This window comes from Somniosus microcephalus, chromosome 8, assembly GCF_052327205.1.
Source record: "Somniosus microcephalus isolate GS21.2 chromosome 8, FLI_Smic_1.0, whole genome shotgun sequence".
NCBI lineage: Eukaryota > Metazoa > Chordata > Chondrichthyes > Squaliformes > Somniosidae > Somniosus > Somniosus microcephalus.
Window position 1 is genome coordinate 131,842,696 of NC_140994.1, and position 6,741 is coordinate 131,849,436.

Genomic DNA, 6,741 nt, shown 5'->3' on the forward strand with positions numbered 1-6,741 from the left:
CATCACTGATGGGAATGACCGAATCGAGTTCTCCATGAGGAAGGCAATTAGAAAAGCTACTGTCCACAGGGTGACACAACAATTTTACCCCTTGAGTGCCCCTGCCAAAGCGTTTGAAACGAAAAACTGGTGAGGCAGCAACATTGAGGAAGCGATTGAGCAAGAGGGTGTGCATCTTGAGCACTGTCTCTGAATCTTGCCCTACTTGTCTGTTGAGGACTGGGCAATCAATCACACGCATGTCAAAGGCAGATCCTAAAAAGGATGGTTTGTGAGTCTCGTTGGCTGTAGCGATGGTGTAAGGAGGCTGAGCTGCGGATTCATCACAATATTTCCCAAACAAGCCAACCGGAAGGATTCACTGAGCGAGACTGCTACGTAGACGTTCTTTTGGGCAATTAACGTTCCGAGTGTGTCTTCCGAAGAAAATGGTCACCGTCATTGCATGAAGTCTCTGAGAGGCTTCCGGGAACGCCATTTTAAACAGTAGAGCGGACAGAAGTCATCTGTGATGTCTCATCTCAAAATTACGTTCAAATCTGTGCCTTGCGGTGCTAAAGGAACTGGCAGTTAACTAAGCGGACGAGGAAACATTTGTTATTTATTGTCAATTGACGTGCAGCTGTGCTTCAAATCCTTGATGGGTACAGCTTCGCACGAATCCTGTGCCCCCTAGCCCTGGTAGGCAGGTTACTGCTGGGCTTGGCACGGACCATGCCACTGTTTGAATGAGCACGAGTCTTGTGTGGTTTACCACCAGGAGTGACAGTGCTGTTCTTAGCTTTGTAGACGTAGGCACCTCTCGTGCCCAGGTAAAGGTCTGTTTCAGCGTGACAAGAAACCCCCTCAATCTGCAGGAGAGCAGTGTGTTCTCTTTGGTTGCGAAAGCCTCGTTCATAGCCAGTAAACGCAGTTTTGCAGAACATATGGATATTACAAGTCCTGATATCAGTAATGAAACAGTAGAAGGAATAGTAACCTGCTTTCGGTAGGTTTTCTTTCGCTGTTCCTGTAGGAAGGCTTTTCGCTCGGCTCTTGTCAGGTCGTTAAAATCAGAGTGCAGGTTTTCGACCTTCTGTAGCTTAAAACCTGTTTCTAGCATGTGCTCTATGGAGAGGAATCGCTTCCGGACCCTTGTGCTGATTGACCAGAGAAAGGGTGGGACAGACCGGGTCATCGTCGTGGTCGGTGGGGGGAAACTGCCGGAAGGGCGGCAACGCTGCTTGTCGTTTCTGTTGACTTAGTGAAACTACTGCCGAGAAGGCGGCACGCTTCTCTTACTCGCCGGCAAGTATGATAGGTAACACAACCAGCAGGCCGACGGGCTGGTGCGTCGTCGGCGGGGAACGAGTCTTCATGTTGCATGAGGGGTGGAGCCTCGTGGCTTGCGAGGGATGGGTCCTCGAGGCTTGTGAGGGGTGGGTCCTCGTGGTTCGCGAGGGATGGGTCCTTGCGTTTCAAGAGGAGCGAGTCCTCGTGTTTGGGGAGGAGCGAGTCCTCGTGGTTCGCGGGGGTGAGTCCTCGTGGTATCCCCACCGGGTGCACTCCGATCTTGTGGGCCCGAACATGCTGTACCCCGCACTTGGAGAGATTTATACTTGCTGTTGCGTTGGACGTATGGGCGGACGACCCGCATGGTGGTAGAAAAGTCGAACATGGGGGCAGTAAGCAAATGCGTGGTCTGCTCCGCGTCGATGGTCCCGGCGAACTGAGCTTCTACCTTGCCAAAGCACGAGGGCAGTTGTTTCTCCCTGAAGTGCGGCAGCGACAGCAAAACGGCTGGTGCTTCCATGGTGTGCTTCTTTTGCGAAAAACATTCGCAAAATCGAGGTCCGGCTGTTTTTTTCTCCGTGAAAAACGTGATCACCTCCAGGCTGTGCTGCCCTTGCGAATACGTTCACAAAAATGGGGTCGCCAGTTTCAGGCTGTGTGCTTCCTCCGTGAAAACCGTCCACGGAGTCGGTTGTTCGTCGGTCGTCGTCTGTGAAGACGAGGTTCAGGATGCACGTTTCTTCCGTGAAAAATGTTCATGGATACGGGGTCACCAATTGTAGTGTAGGAATTGATGAGCGCCCGTACTCACATCGTTGGAGGTGTTGTTGGCTGCGCTTCGGCCGTGAAAAACGTTCACGGTCTCGGAGTCACCAATTGTAGGTATTCGTGTTGACCTCTCGGGACGAATGCCTACTCAATAATTTAGTTCGAGTTCAGATGAATAATCACTAAGTTGTTTATTAACTGGAACTGACGAAATACAACAGGTAAGCTGGCTTTATACAGGAGCAATGCGAGATAGGTCTTACCCCGACGGGGACTCCATGAGGACTGAGTCCGTAGTCCTCGGGAGAGCGTGATGACGTCATCACGCTTAGTCACGTTTTCCCGCTCTTCGGATGTCATGTGACCGCGTCCTGACGCTAGCGCGTTGGCCCACGCTTGGGGCGGTCACGTGACCCGCGCCGATACGTCGGCGCATTCACCCGGTGCGGAGGCTGGCCGTTGAGGCCGAAGTCACGACCGCGGTAGCAGGAGCTGGAGGCCGAGCTGAGCCGGCGCTTGCCGCGGGGGATCGCGTCGCTCATGTCTGCCAGCCGATGCAGCCGAAGTCGCGGTAGGCCGGGCTGTGCCGGCGGCTGTCACGCGTACGTCACGCAATGCGTGATGTGACGTCAGCGCGCTAGGGCGCGTCTTAAAGGGGCAACGGCCCCCACAGGTAAGTTAAAGGGGCAATGGCCCAAACAGGTAAGTAATACACGTACAGCTAGGTTAAAGTGAATTATATACATTATATGTGTAAGGGACACCCGGTGGAACCGCCACATGAGGCCTATATTCACGGGTGTTTTGCAATTGCACACACTATTGTAGCTTTTGCTAGTTTTCTAGGTTTTGTATCACATTAAACTACAGGACCTAACCATAAATGAATAAGCACAAGTGGTAATATATTTCCAGTTGGACAGCACAAATGGGAAAGTGAATTTAAGTAGAGCAAAGACTGGCACAGTCCTCGATAAATGAACAAACCAGCTGACTCTTCAACAAAAGCTGAGTTTCCTGCATTCATGACGCTCAACGCAAGTTCAACAAACAGCAGCTCATCTTTCAAATGGGCACTCTACAGCCTTCCTGCCTTAACACTGAGTTTAATAACTTTAGATCTTAACCGTTGCTCCCATTTTCTCTCATAGAGCAGGTTCTGGGAATGGAGGGTGGCTGTACCAGAGCCACTGGGAGTGGAGGAGGTGTGGGCTGGGGTTTGTGGTGGGGATTCCCTATCGGTACATGGGGTTGTTCACATTCCTGGGATTTACCTGCCTTTCTCGGCCATATTCCCGGTCCACGGGAGCCTTCACCTTGCCAGATTTTCCATTCTTCCCTCCTCCTCTGCTATTCTGCTGTAACCATTTGCACCTCCTCTGGACCTTTGTTTCTATACTTGTATCATTATCACCCTCTTTCATCTTGCATCATCATCCCTTTAATCTCTCCTGCCCTCATTCTATCAAAGACCTTCCCTTTTGTTCTTTCCCTGCTCCCCTTTCCCCTGGCTCTATACTGGCTTAAAAGCTGTTCCTCTCTACCATTTTCCTGTTCTGATGAAAGGTCATTGACCTGAAACGTTAACTGTTTCCAGCATTTGCTGTTTTTATTTGCTACACATTTCATTTTTACCAATTTCTGGTACAATTGGTAAAATCGGAAAAAGAAACTTTACATGGTTAGCCAAAAAAATTTGCACCACATATCATTATCCCTGACAGTTAATCAATCCCGAACACAATACTTCATTGTAACTTTCCTTCTGTGAGGTTCCTTTGCAATCCACATATCAATGGGAACACAAGAAGATCTGAGGCAAAAATGTAACTGTGGGCCTATGATTTTCCACAGAGCACTCTGCCAGTGCCAATTATTGCTGGGCACATGCGATCGGTGATTCTTCCTTTTGTTATTCATTCTCGGGATGTGGGCATCGTCGTGTTCCCTAGTTTCCCATGCAACTGAGTGGCCACTTCAGAGGGCAATGAAGAGTCAACTACGTTGGTGTGGGAGCAAAGCCACATATTGGCCAGATCGGGTAAGGACGGCAGGTTTTCTTCCCTAAAGGACATGAGTGAACCCGTTGGGTTTTTACGACAACCCAACTACTTTATGGTCACTTTTACTGATACCAGCTTTTTAATTTCTAGATTTTTTTAAAACTGAATTCAAATTCTCAAGCAGCCATGATGGGAATTGAGATCACGTTCTTTGGATTATTAGTCCAATAATATAGTAATCAGCCCTACAGTCTCCCGAATAACTTCATCCACAATGAACACTTTGAACATTATTCACATACCTTGCTGTATCGTCATCTTCCTTCTCTTCTTCAATTCTCTGAAGGTCTGGCTGAAGTTTTAGTTTGCTTGCAGTGAGAGGGACCTTCCAACGTAGAATAAAAACAGTGGCCACAACATAAGGAATAGCAGCAAAAAGCCACCAGAGAGGCCCAGCCGTTGTCCAGTTCTGGGAGTAGCTCGTACACGGTAACATTATTGAGAGATGCTACCCCCTCCCTCTCAAAATTATGATGCAAGTAATCTGAAAAGCTAAGTCTGATCATTTTCTTTATACATTAGAAGCAGAGAAAAATCAAGGGTGGCAGAAGAGAGGGCAGCCGAGAGGTGTGGTTGTGCCTGGTCTACTGTTTAAGTTTCATTGAATGGTGACGAGTAGGAAAGAGTGCAAACAGCAATAGTTACACTGGCCAGCAACTCTGTGCTCTGGGCCCAATGCAAATCTGCTTCTCTCTGGTGGCATCTGTTGAGACTTAACAAGAAGCTTCGGGCCTGGCACCAACTCAGCAAACCCATCCACCATCATAAACATTCACTCCTTCCACCACCAGCGCAATGTGGCTGCAGTGTGTACCACCTACAAGATGCATTAAGAACATAAGAACATAAGAATTAGGAGCAGGAGTAGGCCATTTGGCACTTCGAGCCTGCTCCGCCATTCAACAAGATCATGGCTGATCTTCTACCGCAACTCCACCTTCCTGCACTATCCCCATATCCCATAATCCCCTTAGTTCCCAAAAATTTATCGAACTCTGTCTTGAATATACTCAACGACTGAGCATCCACAGCTCTCTGGGGTAGAGAATTCCAAAGATTCTCAGTCCTAAATGGCTGACCCCTTATTCTGAGACTGTGACCCCGTGTTCTAGATTACCCAGCCAGGGGAAACATCTTCTGTAAGGGGGTTTTGGTGTGGAGTTTTTGCCTGGTCAGTCAGCCATGTGTCTGAGCTGTTCCAGACCCGTGCGGTTCGAATCGCTTCCCCTTTGGTTCCGACCACCGGACTTATTTCAGTAGCGATATAGACAAAACGAGACCAGTGGTTTGGTGCAAAGAAAACCAATGCTTTATAGAAATAAAGAATGAATTGCTATACAGTGAAAATAATTATGAATACAGCACACTTTTACTTAACGGGGAGAAGAAAAGACGGACACATCGAGGGAAAATTGACTAAAATGACAATTTAACAAAATTCCCCTTTAGTTCCCACCCATTATACCTATCTAGGTTGCCTTGTAATGGGCCAGAAAGTTTATGCTCACCAGTCTATGATGTTGAAACACCTGCTCCGTGCCCTGTGGTCTGCCTTGGATTCTTCACTGCCTGAAGTAGAGATACCCCAGTAATTTAAAAGTAAATGCGGGTATTCCACTTCTTTGGGCGGGCTGTGACGATCCTCTTGAAGGCAGGGCACCGGAGGTGAGGCGGTAGAGAAAGAGTGGCTTCCTGAGGGGCTACCTGTATACCCCATTGGGAGCCCTTATCTTGGCGCCCAAATCTGGACGTATCTGAGTTACACAAAAGGGACCGGTCTGGCCCCATTGACCGTAATGGATTTGAATGCAGCTATAATGCATTTCCCATTTGTTTAACTGGTTTGTGAATGGAGCTGTCCCAGTATGAAATGTCCCGCTGGATTCTTGAGTGCTGGGTAAACAGTACTTGAGTGCTAGTTTAAACAATCCTTTGTCCTGTGGTTTACAGCCCAACCGCAACTTGATTGACAGCAACCACTTAAGCCCTTGAGTCAACACTGCTGAGGGCTTGTGTAAACAAAGTCCTTTGTTCCATGTTGAAACTTCCTAACCGCAGTTGATTGACAGCTTCAAGTACTTAAGTACTCAGAAGCTGTTTTTTTTCAATCCTTTCGTCAGCCAGTGTTGGGAGATTCTCCTTTCATATTCATACAGGCTGTCTTTCTCTTTTGCCACGGGGCCGGCTACAGCCATCTTTGATGTCCTGGGTTTTTAAAGTACATTCCAACCAGGTTTTCTTTAATCAAATAATCTTCGGGGGCTGCCGAAATGTTGTGAACCTTACAGTCCACCTTGGATACTAAAACTTGCTTGCAGTATCCTATTAAAGGTGAGCAAAAATTTCTGACCCCCCACAAACAACCTTCCCTTATACTTATCTATAACTATCTCTGATCCTTCGACACCTCCATCCCCCTTACTCAGAGGGAATCGCAGTGCATGGTACGCATCTATCGATAGAAAAACATGATTATTTACAATAATTCAAGCACGGAGGGGTCCAATACCCCTGCACCACTTGTGACATCATAGAGCTTTATCACGATACAATATCTTTAATGAAATTAACACCAAGCCAAAACATATTTGTTAAAAATACAAATGGAAGAAAACGAGCTTCCCCTTTTTTTAAAAAG

At 47.7% G+C, this 6,741-nt stretch overlaps 1 pseudogene; it reads right to left on the reverse strand.

Annotated features, from left to right (window-relative positions):
• Positions 1 to 549: 549 nt before the first annotated feature.
• Positions 550 to 926, reverse strand: LOC147113796 (large ribosomal subunit protein eL33 pseudogene; annotated as a pseudogene).
• Positions 927 to 6,741: the final 5,815 nt, after the last annotated feature.